This window comes from Lampetra fluviatilis, chromosome 3 (genome assembly GCF_964198595.1).
Source record: "Lampetra fluviatilis chromosome 3, kcLamFluv1.1, whole genome shotgun sequence".
NCBI classification, from domain to species: Eukaryota; Metazoa; Chordata; class Hyperoartia; order Petromyzontiformes; family Petromyzontidae; genus Lampetra; species Lampetra fluviatilis.
The window spans coordinates 31,816,911-31,835,014 of NC_136277.1; the positions used below are offsets into that span (position 1 = coordinate 31,816,911).

Consider the following 18,104-nt stretch of genomic DNA (forward strand, 5'->3'; position numbering starts at 1 on the left):
GGCCCACGTGACTTTTCAGGATAACCGGTCTGACAATTGCTCAGAACTGGCTAAATCATATTCCTGTACCCTCCCACTCTCTCCGTCGCCCCAAAGTGGAAAACCCGAAAATGGATGTCGGTGCCTCTCATCAACCTCGAGTCATTAGCCACCACGGTGTTAGCAGTGGCATTGCATGGTTGGCAGAGCCACTGGTTTCAAAGAATGAAATGGGTGCCTGGGCATCTCCGGCCAGAGGGTCTCGGTGCAGTTGCACCGCCTGCACACTCGAGACATCTATCCCACTGCCTCTTAGTGTCGCAGTCCTCGGTGCGGTTTGCTTCTGTGTCGTAACTTGTTTTATGTCCCATGCAGTCGCATTTGGAAGCTTTTGAAAATCATAATCATACCGTACGGTATTGTAGGCATGGTAGGAGATAATGTCTGAAATGTCCACCTTTTACGTGTAACTCAATCATCCTTGGGATTGTAGACACATAGACACATGAATGCTCTTATTTAAAACCTGATGAGAACTGTTATATAATGTACACTCAGGTGAAAGATAAGTAAGCAGCAATGGATCCTGGAAAAATACCTTCAGGTGAAAGATAAGTAAGCAGCAATGGATCCTGGAAAAATAACTTTTGTAATTTGTTGAAACACTTCCAGATGTTGTTATGAAATTTGAATGTAAAACAGACGAAGCATCTTGTTATATTTTAAAAGTTTTCATTCCGCTAAAAACTTCATGACCTCATTAACGAAACAGCAACAGACGGAATGGCTAGATGTACATATTAGGTGTCGTGTAATATTTCTTTTCAGGAGTTGTTTGCATGCAGTGAGTTCTTTTGGACGTGCGTAGCCGGAGGAACTTCTAAATATTTGTAAATGTTCGTTGATGAAACACACAAATGTCCCTGACGGCCAATGTGGACTGAGGATCTGTGTTTACACTATCTGTTTCTTTGCACACGTTTGGCATCGGGTATCACTCGAGAAACCTTCCTTTGACACGACGAAAATGTAATACGTAGTAATAACGCGGGAGCTTCTGCATCACCTCCTTTCGAGTTTTATGAAACAGCTAAAGAAATAAGCCATTTTTTTAATTATTTTCCTGCTTCCTGCCATTTAACCATGTGAAAGCCCGTTGAGATAATCTCTCGTTTGCAATGGAAAGCAGCTGCTCTTCTCAACAGAGAAGTGATAATGATGTTGATTATTATTATTATTATTACATCCTAGTTGTAATTAAGGATGTATTTTTTTTTGTTATTTAAGCTGTGGCACAGAAATACGATGGATTATTATTATTATTGAGAAAACGTGCCCGTCACATGCCTTAACCACTCGCTCCCATCAGTTTGCATGCCTCTGGGTAAATGACCCAGAGACATTTTCGGGCAGCGGTGGGAATTTAATCGTTGACCCCACGTGAACTGGTTCAGTGCCAAAGCGCCTGACCAATCGGTGGCTAGAATATTGTGCAGCCATCCGGTACGGAGCCGTCGATCCACATCGCACGTCGCGGACGAAAATAATCAGGCTGCAATGATCAGTGTTGAATTGGATGAGAATTTCAGCTGGAAAAACCAAAAACAGACTGAGAAAATAAACCGTATGATACTACTACGGAGGGCTTTCGCGGCTGTCCTGCACAGCTCTCAGACGTTTTTTTTGGGTTGTGCCGTGTTCCGCACGAGGTCTGACGTTTCACTTCACGTGGTGGGACCTTCTTCAGGAAATTAATATTCAGTTTGCAGCGGGTGCAACGGGAACATTGGACATAATCCCGAAAAGCACGTGGTACAACCCCCGACAACACATCGGCATGCAAAAGGTTGTGATTAAGACCGGGATAATGATGAATTCATCTTTGCCGTATTGCTGTGGCTATTCTCTCAGTTTCCAATTGAGAGGGCATTTGGCTAAATGTGTGTTTTTTTTTTTACGCGCACGGTGACTTGCGGCTCACGAGTGCTAAAACCGCAAACGCAGACAACCGACCAAGCAGGGGGCCTTTTTGCGTTGTTCCCTTTGCTTCACGCGAAAGGGGCGTTGTTCAGAAAAACCACCGCCGGCACACCGCAACGCTCCCGCGGAGGGCGAGTGTCGCGGTGGAGACTCGACGGAGCGGTGCCTCTGGCGACACCGCCACGGGGGCGGTCTGGAACTCTTAAGACCAAAATTGCAGGGATCGCACCGGCGGCAGCGGCGGTGGCGGCCAGCCGGCTGGCCGGTCGGCCGGCAGGAAATGTTGTGTTTTGAACATCGCCGTGGGCTGGCCTCATGCACAACGACATGGCGACGCGCTCACGAGGGCCGTTGGCCCTGCGCGCCAGGGGTCGGCTGACGACAATCCGGCGTGCTCGGAGCGAGGCGATGCGGGAGATGAAAGCGATCGCGCGGAGGGATAATGGAGACCCCCTCACGCTCTCCTGTCAAATGCTGAAGTGTTAAAAGCCACTGTCTCCCCCCCCCCCCCTTGAGATAAGCAACGTCAGTAGCTGCGTGGGAATGCGTAATCTTCTTAGAATACAGTCCTCTATCGCGACGTTTAATCTTTGCACTTTGGTGTCCTGCCAGGCAAAAAACACTGCGTAATTTAATCTCGCTCAGATGAAATGCATTACGCTACACGGTAAAAAGTAACTTTCCAAGATCGTATCGCTCAATTTTGTTACGTCACAACGCTTCCAACAGCATCGTTTCTGCGTCCCCGACAGACCGCCGCGTAGCACGCCCCGCACGCACCGCCACCGTGCCGGATTAAGCTAGTGCGGGGCCTGTAGCATGATGTTATAAAGGGGCCCTACATTTAAAAAAATAAACGTAAATATAAAAACATTACAGTTTTTACTTGCACAGTAAAGTAATTGTATTTTTTCATTTGCTATACAGCCAGATAATACGACACATCGCTAATCTTAAACACCCAGTCGTTCCTAAAGTTGAAGGCGGTATAGTACTATAGTAATAGAGCAAGTGCAGAATCACTGAACTGGAATTGGTAGCTTGAAAGCATTTAGCGCGGGGCCCTTGAAAGTGCGGGGCCCGTAGCTACTACACATGTAGCTACTACACATGTAGCTACCTGTGCTACGAGGATCATCCGGCACTGCACCGCTGCCGTCGTTAAGAGCGGCGGTGCCATCGATCACCGGGCATGTGGCTCTCCGAAGGGGTGTTCGGCTCGTACCCGCGCATCGTTCGGCATGGCGGGGAGGGAGCAAAGAAAAACGTCGGACACCGCGTCGACTCGTTTGGGGCCATCCATTTAGTACGTACGCATGGAGGGGGGGGTTAACTCAAAGGCGTACGCTTGCGTATGGGGGGGTCTACTGACAATGTGCGAATAGGAAACGGGGGGGGGGCGGGGGTGAAGCCTCGATAATAAATCGTCTACATTGGCCTTCAAATTAGTTAGATGGTGGACTATTTGTTTTCTTAAACACGTTCATATTATTTATCCTTGATCGTTTCTGCGTGGATTACATATCGGCCGTTCTATAGGATTTGGGGGGGGGTGAAAATAGTACGCGTGCGTACAGGGAGGGTGGGGGGAGGGGTCAAGGTTTTGCGTACCTACTAAATGGATGGCCCCTTTGCGACTTGCAATCGAGTGTCGTCGACCGGCTTTGGAGTTTTACTGGCCTCGTTCTCCCCTCCCCTCTGAACATTCCCACACTCGTTTGCCGCACAAACTAGCTGTCTCCCGCCTCGTGTTTTTTTTCTTCTGTCCCCCCCCCCCCGGTGTCGGTTTTCCACGGCGCACTAAGAACCGTGACCTCGGCGACATCGGTCCAAGCCGGTTGCGTTGCCTGCTGCCGCACGCGAAACTTCCCCGTCTGGGGCGTTAATCGCCCGCGGAACGCTGGCGTACATGCCGAACGGGCGGTGGGAGATGTAGTGGGAGAGAGAGAGGGGGGGGTGTGGGGGGGTCGTCAAGGGAGTGCGGTGGACTGCTAAGGGGGTAGGCTCAAGACACGCGGAATAGGATCAGAGTCAACGAGCAGGAGGCCCCATTTCTCACGATGTGCTACTTTGATGTGAAATGTCAAGCGGAGCGGCTGTCATGTTTGTGGGCGCTGACATCGTCCACTCGCCGGGGTTGAGCCGGCGAAAGAAGACAAAAAAACAATAACAAGAATAAAACGAGCGCGCTCCCTTAATCTGCCGCAGCCCGGCACTCCTTACCGCGCCCGTCGTTTATTTCGCGATTGTTTTTTAACGCGTAGCACGTATGATCAGGGCACAGTGACTGCGGGACGTGGAACCAGGAGCCGGTGGCCTTGATAACTGACGCACGTGGGGGCGGTGGGGGGGGGGGGAGAATTCACAGCGGTAGAATCTGTGGGGTGCCGGTAAATTTTGTTGCGATCTCCACGCTCAGTGAAATCCCCAGGAGATGAATCGACTGTGAGGGTGATGTGCTCCTCTTTACGGGAGAGCTGGAAGCGGTTAGCGCTGCGGTCTGCCACGGACAACAACGGTGACGATTATCTGAATATCTGAACCAGTCCTGGGCCTCCCCTAGGTCGACTCAGCCTCAAATAAGTAGATGGTTCGGTGTGTGAACATCGCCACCCCCTCGTGTACCGTTCCGATCTTCATAGGTGCTCGCTAACAGCACTTGCCCCAACAGTCTGTTAAAGGCTATACAGGGGATCATTGTCTTTGGAGGCCAGGGGGGGTCGGGGGTTGATTGGGAGCCCTGTGCGGCCGAGATTAATTTATCCCCATTGCGTCTCAGTTTTACCGCCACGATCGTGGCTTTTGTTCTGGCATTCTTTGCGTCCAGTGTCCTTGCTGTGCCACGGCTCCGAGAGCCAGAGCGACGGCGATAAAAGGAGCGACGCTCTGGGCAGACTCGCGCGTTGTACCACGGGCGCAAAACCCCCAGGCCAAGACCTTAAACCCGAGCCCCTTGAGCCGTAAATTGTGCCCAGATGTTGGCGCTTCCAGAAGCCTGCAGGCAATTTGCGTCGATGGTCACCGTGATGACCGTGAAGGCCACGCTCGTTTTCATTTTGATTCAAAAGCAAAACCGTAAGGCACGCTACTGATACATTTTTTTTAGCGATGAACATTTTTTAAGTGTATTAGAGGTTCATATTCTTATTTCTTTCGGTAAAGTCACTTAGAAGGGAAATAATAAAATAATAAAAATATAAAACAATACAAATTATTGCTTCGATTGCAACACAAGCAATCATCTTCAGGTGTGAGAAAATAATAAAAATAAAACAATACAATTGTCACGACGTTTAGATTGCAACACAAGCAATCATCATCAGGTGTGAGAATTTTTTTCTTTTATTTTTATAATTTTATTATTTCCCTTCTACGTGACTTTACCGAAAGAACCAAGAATAGGAATCCCTGCAGTCACGAAAGCTTTAAATCAAAAATGTATAAGAGGTGCTAAGAAGGAGGTGATGGTTGAACCGTTTATCTTACGTAATCAGGGCTATTAAGAGCTTCCCGTTGAGTTAAGTCTCACTTAAGCGACACCTATTTTCGAGAGAATTTTTTCTTACCCTGAAATACGTGGCTAAAATGCAAGTGTTCCTCGAGCAATAATGTCACCGAGTTGCTCGCCGGTGGACACCCCAATGTTTACTGAAGCTGAGCCACTGCTGATGTTGGTGCAAATTTCCCAACCTCCGGTGTTTACAGGAGACGTCTCTTTGACGCCGTGGGCTAGATTTGTGTCAGGCGTTGTTGGAGAAGCGCCGCGTGGATCAAAGTGTTTTACTGCGCGCACGTGTCTCCTCGGCGGAGCGTATCGCGTGTCGGGACGTCCCGTAAGCTCCCAAAATGCGAGCCCTTTCATGGGGATGAGCCAAATCCTCAAGACGTCTGGCCTGCCTCGCACGTCTGCGGCTGGAACGACAAAACGCGCAAAAGCTTCATGGCCCATCCACCACACCTGTAGCTCTCTCTGATGTCACTTCAGTTTGCATCACGTGTTGTTCGGCATTTATCTCCACGTGGAACGATGCACCAGACGTCAAATGTTGTCTCACCACTCATGTTAGACGTGAACGGGAATCGAACTCATGCCTCTTTGGGTTTACAGTTGGTGCTCAACTACTTGAGGTGGTGACGCATGGCCTAGCAGTAACACATTTGCAGCTTGTTGCAGAGATTCACGGTTCGAATCTAGCACAAGCCCTAATTAATACCATCAGTGTATTGACCCATAAAAATACATGTTGTCTACTTCGCAATGGATAATTAAAGGTCCCGTGACATCATTCGCAAGAGTAGGCCATTGTGTGCCAACGTAATGGTCCAAATGTGCAACATTTTTAAAATGACCCGCATACTTACTCAATTGGAATTTAAATAGCAACCATCGCCTCCAACTGGAGAAAACCTGGAAAGACCCTTTGGAAAAAGAAAACGATTAATTTTATTTTTTTATTTTAGCAGGCAAGGCCCACTGAGCTATATGGATCTTTTTTCAGAAGCAACCTGTCCACAAATGATAGCTCAACGAAGTGGCTTATCATCTGGAAATGTACAGCAGCCAACTATTCTAAGCGCATGTTTCTAAATGTGGAGGGGAAAACCGGAGGACCCGGAGAAAAGTCCACTCGACCATGGTAAGAACATGCACACGGCAAATATAGAGCGGGCGTCAGGGGCGGAATCGAACCTAGGCAATGCGACTCAGTAGTGAGGCCTTGTTGGGAAAACAAAGAAATGAATTACGTAAGTAAAAGCGCAAGACGGGTCTCTCTTGTTTAGGCCTTGTGGCTGTTTCCAGGTACACACACACACTGAGCTTTATTTTTTCGAAACGTTATAAAACAATTAAGGAAAAAAAACTCTCCCAATGGCAGGAAGCCGTGAACATTTTATTTTTCCCGTGAATTCTCAGTGGTGCGGGCACAGCCCCAGGACGCACACACACAGGGCATCCTGCGCGGCTCGTTAAATTTACTGGGCGGCGCGTTATTATTGTTGTTTATCACAGCCAGGTTTTGACGAGCGCACATTTCGGGGGATTACGTGATTTGTGCTGTACTCTTGTGCACTGACCGATGAATGTTCGCGGTGTGCTCGCTTCTCTCGCTCTCCTCCTGGCAATGCTGGAACTCGATTGGGAAGACATTGTAAGCTTTGCAGAGTTACACTCTAACCGGTATTTTAGACTTACTTGAAGCATTGTGCAGTCACTTAAATGTGAGGTGCGCCGTTGGGCAAAAACAAAGATATTTATTTATTCTTGTGGACCGTAGTTGCAACTTCTGCTCAATCGAGCGCCTCTGAAGGGCCAGTGCCAAGCAAAAGAATAAACAGCGGGGCCAGAATTCTTTATCTTCTCCGTGCGGCTGTTTACACACCACACTCAGTGCACAATGTTGCCGGCCCAGTCGACCTCGGCAAAGTCTGCTCTAGGTTCAGATTCCAAGTTGTCTGCCTTGGTGATATGTGGCCTGGGGTTGAACCTGGTTTGCCAAAACCGTGACGCATTCCACGAAGTGATGTTCGACGTACGACCCGGCGCTTAAACACAATCGCACGTGTTGCATTGCCATCTTGCGGTTGGCTCGACAAAAAAAGAGGGAAATGTTTATAAATGTTACTTATGTATAGTTTTTTTTTATTGCGTAGCGGATGTTCACCAATGGTGTCTGTTCTCGCTCGCTGTCCGAGAAACTGCGAAAAGCGAAGAAACTGTTTCCTTGGCTCTTCGGCCAAGCGCGGCGGTGACGGCGTCGTCGCCAGGAAGCTCCTTCGCGTTTTTGCACGTTTCTACATTTCTATTTATAAAAGCAAAAATGTTAGAGCAGAGGGATTGTCTTACCGGCCTCCTCGGCGAAGGCGTCGAGGCGTTCTGGTTTTGGTTTTCATTGCCCCCGTGGAGCTCTGTGTGCACGCGCGCATGGTTCGGGTGTGCGCGCGCGCGTTTGCGCGTGCCGGAACGTGGCGCGCCTGCGCATGGAGGTGCGATCACTCCGTGAGGTGGCCACTCTGCACGCCTAACCACTCATACTTGAAGTACCGTGGGGGTCGCCGTCGTGAACTCAGCGAGCGCTGCATCATAAAATTATATATATTCCAGAGCTAGCGGCATGCCGGCGTACAAGCTCACTGAGAGAACTTCACGTCCTTTGGGCAAACGGATTTTACTGTTCACCGCAGCTTCAACCTTTCACGTGAATTTCGCAAAGTCAGTTTATGAAGTTCGTTGTGTTTGGCTATGCACAATGTTACCGAGGGCTTGCAATTACATGCCGATGCAAACAAACGTCGATTGAAAAAAAACATTTTCATCGGGCAATTTAAGAACGCGAGATGAATTACTTTCTTGCGCTGACCTTCTTTTGGTTGTTATATTTTTTTCGTGCTGATCTAACACCGCTCTGCTGTATATGTTTACAATTACAGTATTGCATTCTCGATTTGCTATGCTTGGGCTTCAGCAAATATTATGACTAATTTCAAAGATTTACACTTTATTTTTATTTTTTCCACCCACGTAGTTGACCTTCTCACCTCCATAAATAATTACAAATGATTTGTTTTAAATATTTAACAAAAAATGTAAACTTTTCCCCCCACCGGATGACGTTTGGTCCCATTTTGATAAATACAGCCTCAGGTTTGCACATTTACCTCCGGGTTTTTTGACTCGGCTTTATTTGTTTGAATAACTCAGTGAAGGCAAAATAGTTCCAGAAAAAACACAACCAGCCTGGGAAAGAAGAAAATAATAGCAAATACTGTTTTCTGGAAGGACGCAAAGAGGCCTTGCTTTATAATGGGGCCCAAATGTGAGCCTGGCTGAAGGCCTTTTACAGGAGGGAGGACTGCAAAACGTGGTGCAGCCAGTGTGCTTGTGAGTTCACGTGGGCAAGGGTCATTAATGTCACTTGAAATGTAATTTCGCCGTTTACAGCTGACCTGTGACACGTCTCTTTAATCCTTGACAGCTTTAACTCTTGCTCCGCTTTTCCCCCGATTGTGTTGTTGCGTGTGCTTCTCCTCGCTCTCTTTCTTGTGCTTAAATTTCGGTCGTGCGGCGAGTGCGTGAACATTGGAGGAAAGAGGAATCGATGGAACACGTCGCATCTCGTCAGCTGTCAGATCATCAGATGCAATAAACAAGCCATTAATTTTCAACGGAACTACTTTTCACAGTTTGGTTTCCCCTTCATATTGAATCAAGTTCAGTATCTTGTTTAAAACAAAGAATATAGAAACTGATCTGCACACACACACGCACACACACACACTAGCATCGTACAGGCATCCCACAATAACACCGAATAGTGCTGTGGCTAATGTAACTTGTTTAATTTTTTTTTTTACTAATTATGGCGTGCGTGGCATAAATGTTTTTTAGTTTTATTTTGAAACAATAGCACCATTGAGGCGGCTGGGTTTTGCCAAAGGCTTCATCATCAGCTGTTGCACACATTTTTTGGCAGCGGCCCTCTCTCACAGGCCGAAGACGTTCTGAAATGAAAACAACGCGAGAGAACGCCGCGTCTGAATGTCCAAGTTAGTAGCAGAAGTGCAAAAAGAAAACATCGCGGTACTTGCCGCCATTGAAATCCTTTAACCGAGTTTACTTTGTTAACCCAAAATAAATTACGCACGTGCAAAAAAACCGTAAGCTAAAAGGAAGTTAATAATCATTGGATTTTTTTTTATCTAACTGCAGTTGTAAGCAAAGCTCGATTTGTCAGGCTTACAGCGATGAAGGTCGGATTCTTGAGATTTTATCCTGTCTCTCAGGGCATTCCTAGTTTCTGGCGCCGACTTTGAATTTCAAACAGGGCAGCCAGCCTTGTCAAAAGCCCTGGGTTTTAATTGCCCCTGACGATACCGGTTTAATACTCGAACGCGCACAGCTGTATCGGGTAAAGTAAGGCCTGTGTCCCATTTGGAAAGGTAATGTAACCTTTAGCATCCCTCTCCTTGTAGACCTTTCAGGTTGAGTTTATAAAGACTAGACGCCGGATTTGTTTCGATTAAGTCACATGGTGGGGGCAGATGCTACTGTCTGAAGTATATATAATACCTACACACTAAGTTTAAGGGGCGCCATGGTGGCGAGATGTTAAGTACCTCGCCTGGTATGCAGGAGGTCATGGGTTCGATCCCGACCCTGACGCCTGCTGCTGTATATTTGGAGTTTGCGGTGTCTCTCTCCCCATGCTCGCGTGGATTTTTCTCCAGGTCCTCCAGTTTTTCCCTCGGCATTTAGAATCAACATCACGCGTTTCGCGTATTTGGCTGCTATAAATTACCACGTGGTGATCAGCCACTTCGTCGTTGAGCGATCATTTGTGATCCAGGTCGCTTCTGAAAAAGAGCTACGTAGCTCAGTGGGCCCTTCTCCGGTAAAATAAAAAATAAGTTTAAATGTCCTAACATTTACTGGCTTTCCAATAAAATAAGGAGATGTAACTTTGTGTGAAAAGGTAATTGTACATGTTTGAGTAAACTCTCTGACGACCACCGCCTTTTAGTCGCGTGTTGTGATTGATGCTCCGTTTCACAAATATGTTTCTGATTGCCTGCGATTGGATGGATTTGTCGCGCAGAGACTATTTTCTAATACAAATGGATAGAAATGCAATAATTGAACACAATATAAACGACCCATACATTTAACCCTGTTCTTGAAAAGGATAACTTTATGAAATTAATAATTACATTTTTATGCATATAGCACCGTGCTATCGATTTTCCATCCAACTTTTGATGGCATATATCCACATGTGGGTTCCTACTGCCTTACATATAATAACTATATAATCATATTAGATGGAGCGATAAGGCAGTGGTTCAGTTCCCACGAACATCAGTGGCCATTGACATCTGAATCAGTCCCGAGTCCCCCTTTCACCAATCCGAATTGACCAGCGTGGTGAAGTATGGTCAAACAATCCCCATGACTGACACGGCATGGGGGGGAGAGAGGCCTTCAAAAAGCTCAACGTTATTTTGGAAACTAATTAGAAACGAATGGATTTTGGATGCCAACCATAAATCTCCTCTGTATGATATATATTTATTACAATTAATACGTAAAACAACAATTTCAATAATTTACATAACAAATTACATGCAACATTGTGAAGTGAATTAAAATTCCTAGAAATAAGCACAAAATCAAATAAATAAAACCACGCCTGCTAAACTGTCAATGCGACCGCAAGGGAGGTCGGATGTTATTTGACATTACGGGCAATTACCGCCGGCGATCTGTCAAAGCAAAGTCCCTGATTGGGTTCCAGCCGATGCACTGTGGGATCGGGGTAGTTTGGACGGGTAAGCGGACCGTGTGAAGTGAAGGCCCGGGTAATGATGTGTGCCGACGTAGGAGTGAACAGCTGGCCAATGTTTGCGAGACGCCGTTTTGACGCTGGCCCCTCCAGCGGCGATGCGCCTGGCGCTCGCCCGGCGCTGTTTGGGCAGCTGCAGTCCGTGCGCCGTCGCGGCCGAGCGGCGGTGGCACCCCAAGCCGTGAGAAAACTGAGCCCAAAAGCGCAGGGCCCAAGGTCGCTCAGAAAGGGTCCCAGATTCACAAAAATAACATGCGTGGCTCAAATGATCAGCTGTGATTCAGGATTCTTAAAAAAAGCTACATTTTTATAATAGACAGGTGTCTCTAGCATTAAGTTATAGAGATTGTCCAGCTTATATTTGTAATCTTGTGGTGAACATTTTTTTTCTGGATAGGGACACTAAATGACTCGCAAAACCACTGGTCGCGAGTCGATCAGAATCTTCTACTTCACTTTGCAGTGGTCCGGTGTGAGCAGTGGTCCGGTGTGAGCGGTGGTCCGGTGTGAGCGGTGGTCCGGTGTGAGCGGTGGCTCTGTGTGAGCGGTGGCTCTGTGTGAGCGGTGGCTCTGTGTGAGCGGTGGCTCTGTGTGAGCGGTGGTCCGGTTTGAGCGGTGCTCCGGTGTGAGCGGTACTCCGGTGTGAGCAGTGGCTCGATGTGAGCGGTGGCTCTATGTGAGCGGTGGCTCTGTGTGAGCGGTGGTCCGGTGTGAGCGGTGCTCTGGTGTGAGCGGTGGTCCGGTTTGAGCGGTGCTCCGGTGTGAGCGGTACTCCGGTGTGAGCGGTGGCTCGATGTGAGCGGTGGCTCTATGTGAGCAGTGGCTCTGTGTGAGCGGTGGCTCTGTGTGAGCGGTGGTCCGGTGTGAGCGGTGGTCCGGTGTGAGCGGTGCTCCGGTGTGAGCGGTGCTCCGGTGTGAGCGGTGGCTCTGTGTGAGCGGTGGCTCTGTGTGAGCGGTGGCTCTATGTGAGCGGTGGCTCTGTGTGAGCGGTGCTCCGGTGTGAGCGGTGGCTCTGTGTGAGCGGTGCTCTGGTATGAGCGGTGGCTCTGTGTGAGCGGTGGCTCTATGTGAGCGGTGGCTCTGTGTGAGTGGTGGCTCTGTGTGAGCGGTGGCTCTATGTGAGCGGTGCTCCGGTGTGAGCGGTGGTCCGGTTTGAGCGATGTTCACAGGGACAGAAAATGAGAACGGGTCCCTGCCAATGAACGAGCCCCGACTACAGAGATTCATTCAAACTCGACGGCGTATGAGTTAATTGTCTGCTAAAGCAAGGCACCGCATCGTAGAGTGTGGTCTCACAATATGTCAGTCAAACCGGCTGCCCCCCTCTCTGCTCAGAAGAAGAGGCGTTGCGTGTGCCTACAGCCCACTGATGTAATGTCTATCCCCGGCTCCTTTAAGGCTCTGCGAACGATGGCGGTGTGTTTTCTCTATGTGTGTGCTTGAAGACTACAAGCTTTATTTTTTCTTTATTGTTAAAATAGAGGTTTTTGGTATTTTGCCTCAAACATAGTATGGCTATGTTTAAGGCATGTGCAATATATTGTACTGGTTTGTGTGCCGTTTCCAGGTGGAATATTATATAAGGCAGAGGCTTGGGGTGGCCTTCACCCAGCGATGGACCGACTATGGCTGCTGCTGATGGTAATTCACAGTGGGCTTAGAGAGGTGGCACTGCACCATTGACCCAGTGATCTGAGTAGGTTTTTTGTCCACGGCTAATATCAGCGGCGAATGATATCTGGACGCGTCTTGGGTTCCCCCTTTTCCCAACCAACACTGCCCAGCGTAGTAAAGTTTGGTCAAATAACCCCCAACACGGACACACCAAGGCACAGGCCGTAATTCGGCAGTTGATGGATAGAGAGTTATTAATATTTTTTTTATTATGATTCATATTTTACAATGCCACGCTATCACTCTGCTTTTACAACGTGAGGTTCACATTTCTACAAGTTTTATAGACTACTTTGTGTGTTCGTATAGACTGCAGCTTTTATTTTTTTTCACTACTCATGGAATTCAGAGTTTTGCCAAGGTAATAGACCATGAAGGTTTACGCAATCGGTCTTTCTGCAGAAACACGGTCATACCAGTCCCAATGTATGTAGAATTTATCTGGAGAATGTCTCATCTCGACAGCTGTATATATTCATTCTGTAAAGCCAAGCCTTGTTTCAATTTGCGACATCTGTGTGTGTGTGTGTGAGTAATGCAATTCCTGCCAACAAGTTAATGGGGAGGTAGGCCCTTGTGTTTTAAAGGGGGAAATATGTTACGATTTTCTAAACGTGCAAGAATTAGCATTTTAGGCAATGGAAATTATGATGTGGTACGTTTACAAATAAAACTATATAATTCCATTTGTAATCATAGTAAGTAGAAGTTTGTTGAATTAAAATAGCTATATAATATAATATAAAATAGCTGTTTATAGAATTTCACAATGAATATGTATTTTTGCAATGTTTGTCACGTGAATAATACGTGTTTAAATCAGGGATGGTGGCCGCCATGGTGCCATGGTTAGCACACAATCCAGAGGTCGTCAGTTCCATTTGATCTCCCTGCATGGCATAACATCTTAAATCCCCACCGCCCGCTGCCTCTGTCCACCCAGCACGAAAATGGGTACCCACACAAGTAGTCGAGATCGACAGCTCGCTTGTGGTGGGGGTAACATGCGTCTTCCACCTCTTCCAACACGTTTTGCCAGAGTGGAAGAGTAGGCAAAAAATATCCACTGGGAGTGGGGCTCTGTAGAGCGACCTTTTAGCGGAGACCCTTCCACCGACAGTGGAGTGAGCGTGCAATTGCAGGGCTCCGCCTTCACCTTTAGAATAGCGGAGAAGGGCACAGGTAGGCGTTGTGCATGACTGCGATCACATCTGGCTGACACGTGGCACAAAGGTTCTAGTGTAGGAATCCCCGAGTGATCACGCAGCTCTCTCTCTCTCTGGGGGGATATGCCCTACCTCGGCATTTTACCAAAAAGCCGTTCCGGTCCGTCAAGTAGCATTACGTCGTGATTAGTATATTTGACCGCAAACACCACAAAGAAGAAACACGTGTAAGTGAAACATACATCCAGTAATTTTTTTCATAAGAAACACGTGCGGTTATTGCTTACGTGCGTGCGTGCGTGCGGGCGTGCGTGCGTGCGCGTCCCGGCTAGGATGCGCGTCGCGCTGGATTGCTTTTCTTCGAGACAACCCCCTCGGCCATCGAAAACATTTTCATGCTGGTGGCAAAAGACAATAGATCTAAGAGTCAAGGTTCAAGTGCAGCCATGCGAGAGGGAGCCCTCGAGGGTCCCCCCCGTGTACGCGGTGTTTGGCCTACTCTTCCGCACGATGCCAGACATTTTGGAAGAGGTGGGAGGAACCCCACACTTTACCCCAACACGCAGGCCACCTTCGGAGTTACCCGTTGGCACTGCTCGGAGGACAAAGGTGCTGATGGGGAGGATTTAAAAAACTTGCTCAATTGCTTCAACGACCAAGTGGGGAGAGATCGAATTGAACCGGTGACTCCCTGGACTGCAAGCCCAGTGTGCTAACAATTTATCTACGGTAGCATCCAAATACAATGGAGAATTTCGACTGATATGGCATATCAACGCAACCACATCTCAAGACGTTGCACAGAAACACTGGGTATATTTATTGTATAGAGTAAATTAGGCAGTCAATCATCGTCCAAGGAAAAAAAAAGGAAATTCTGCTAAGCTTACGGTGTCTTGAGTAAGTGGGCCCACAATGTGTACAGACTTTAGTAGAACATTTGTTTGGCCAGACCACTGTGGCTGTGTCAGGCTGATGAGCCCCACGAGGTTGAGACGACACACATGTGTGGATGTTCTGTTGAGCCAAGCACATACACAGTCCAGCCGTAAGTTTGTTTGTGTAGGTAAGGGGGGGGGGGGTCGGGGGGCAGTAAGCGTGATAGGTAATGTCAGTGGTGGGTTATAGCCGAACCAGCTCTGGGCTTCCCCTAGCTTGACTCAGCCTCAAATGAGTAGCTGGTGTGGCATTTAAACATCAGCAGCGGGCAGCCATATGCGGTGGTGCTGGCCACGCCACCCCCTCGTGCGCCAAGTTGGCCTCCTATAAGTGCTTACTAACAGCACTTTCGCAACCATCTGTATGGCACTATGGGGATTGTTGTCTTCGTGGTATTAGCAGAGTGCAGGGGTTGGCAACGCACACGTGGTGAATATGTGACGGTGGCCCGTCATAAACAACGTCGCGGAGTGACCCTTAAAGATCCGTGCGTGTGCGGCTCTTTAAGGGCCGTAGGTTTGCCGACCCCTGGCCCAGTGGTCCGTGAACTCTTGCTGCAACCCTGGCTATCCTGGTTTAAATGCCTGAGCACGCACAATATAAATCGTAATTGAACCCCGGTCCTCCCCTAGACTCGGGTGCGTTTTCATCATCGCCGTAATCAGCAGCCATGATCTATTCACTGCGAGTTGAAGGGCTCTCGGTCAATGCGATGTCTCTGACTTGCACGTTCTCCCTATAATAGAGGGTTTTGGGTTAAATCGTACGAATATAAATGCGTCGTTAAACCCGCCACCACCCGACACAGCCAATGTATTAATGTTCGTCACGTTAACAGAACATGCCAGTTCGTTACTAGTACAGCACACCGGTGCGTTGGAGAGTAAACCCACAACATTTTTCAATCATGGACCTTTTCTGTGGATAATAGTGGTCGCGAAAGCCTTCGTGTTAGAACGCTCTCTCTCTCTCTCTCGTTCACGTGTTCCCCTCGTCGCCTGCGACGTCACTCGACGCACGGTCCCCTCTCCACTGCCGCTCTGTGGCACATTCCAGCTGACGTGCCGTGCGCTCAGTCAACGTCCCTGTTTCCCATCCGTGTGATTCAGGTGTGCCCTCAGTGCCGCCTCTCTGCCACGGGGTGTTAACGCGCGCACTGGTAAAGACGAAGGCGTCTGGCCATAGGTGCGGTTCTTGCTGCCCCATCGTGCGCCTCGGTGACTTTGCGCTCAACTAACGGCACCCGCGCCAGCAGGTCTCTTCGGCTAAATCGGGGGGAAGGGCCTTTGTGTGCGTTTGTGTGCTCGTGTGCGTGCATGCCGTGTTTACACGCTCATCACTCCACTCTGTTGACCCATAACGCCGTCTCTTTAAAGTGGCCTTCACTCTTTAGTTTAGTCGCTTGCCCTGGTTCTGTTTGAGTTTCCTGCTTTTCATGCATTGCGCACTGCGATCCTAGGATGGAATGCGCATTATACATTCGCATTATTATTGTTGTTGTCTGTACGCTCACCTCGTTCAGTGAACCTTCACTCTATTTTGCCTCAGTCCGCACCAAGCCTGGCACAAGCGCTGTGTTTTTTTGCCATCGCCACTTAGTGATGAAAGGCAGAGCTGTATCCGTTATCTATACACACATCGGCGTGTTCAGCATCCAGCCAAATATAAAGATAAATGACTATTTTGCTCCTATTAACCTTGGACATTTTATATATACGTACACACACACACGCGGAAATGTGTTTATTGTTGCAATCACCCCGGCCCTGGCTGCTTTACACTTGGAAAATATACGTTGGGATTAAGCGGCACTGCGGAGTCGTCCAATAGGGTGGGAAAATAAATATTTGTAATCGTCGACGCGCGCTCATGGCACGACTCCGGTGATCGTCAGCTCCCAAGGTTATGGCGAAGCTAGATTTGAAGCTTTCGTGACTGCAAGGATTCATACTATTAGTTTTTTCGGTAAAGTCACGTAGGTAAAAAATGAAATGAAAATTAATTAAAAATAAAATGATAAAAATGACGACGATTTGCTGCAAATCTGGCTGTGACGGTCCCACCTGATGACGGAGACTTGTGTTGCCTCCGAAACGTCGTGATTTTTATTATTTTATTTTTATTAATTTTAATTTCATTTTTTACCTACGTGACTTTACCCAAAAAACGAATAGTATGGCGAAGCTCTCGGCGCACGTGGCCCTTCTGGAGCCGGCGTCGAGGTAGCGGCGTTCGCTACTGGGTGTGCAGGCGGTGCAACTGCCCCGGGTGCCCTACGGGGGGCCCGGGCTGTGGTGGGGGTGGCAGGATAGTGGGCAAAGTCGTAACACCTGGGCCTCACGGTGAGAAGGGCCTGGGTTCGATTCTTGACTTGGGTGCCTTGCTGCGTGGCGTGTGGATGTTCTTGCCCTTGTTCTGTACATGGGGTTTGTCTGGGTCCTCCGATTTCCTCCCATAGAATGTCATTTGTATTGGCCAAGCATCCCTACGCAGGAGCCTGTTGAAAGAGAGTCTTCGAACACAACGCAGCTTTCCTGTGTTGTTGTTGTTGTTGTTATTATTATTTTACGAAGAGTTGGACAGGCAGAGTGGGGGTCCCATCTCATTCAGTGCACCAGGTCCCATGCCAGCCACGCTACGTCACCGTGACGAAAGCTACGCTTGAAGGTTTCATTTGAGTCACGGCTCATGTTTTGCAGTGGGTGTGCGCGTGTGTGTGTGGTCCGCAGTGAGCAAAGAGAGCTCCTTGTTCCGAGGGAAGAGTCGTTTACCCTTAGAGTTGACCTTCGGCCCCTTCGACCTGCCTCTTAAAAGCACTCGGTATGGCAGGTGATGGATACCGACCGCTAATCTGCCAGGCGCAGGGCAAACACGCGCCGTGCGTGTGCGGCGTGGCGGCTCTGCCGCTCTGCGAGCGGGAGGAGGAGACGCGGAGAAGTCGGAGGAGGAGGGTTGCGTAGTCGCCTTGTTTTCCCGTGGTCCCGTCAGTTGTGTCGACTGGCTCACGCACACCGTGGTACCTCGCGTC

At 48.5% G+C, this 18,104-nt stretch overlaps 1 protein-coding gene across 1 annotated transcript in view; it reads left to right on the top strand.

Moving 5' to 3' along the window:
• THSD4 (thrombospondin type 1 domain containing 4) overlaps positions 1-18,104 on the top strand; it is a 150,184-nt gene that overhangs the window by 27,490 nt on the left and 104,590 nt on the right. The window lies entirely within an intron of this gene.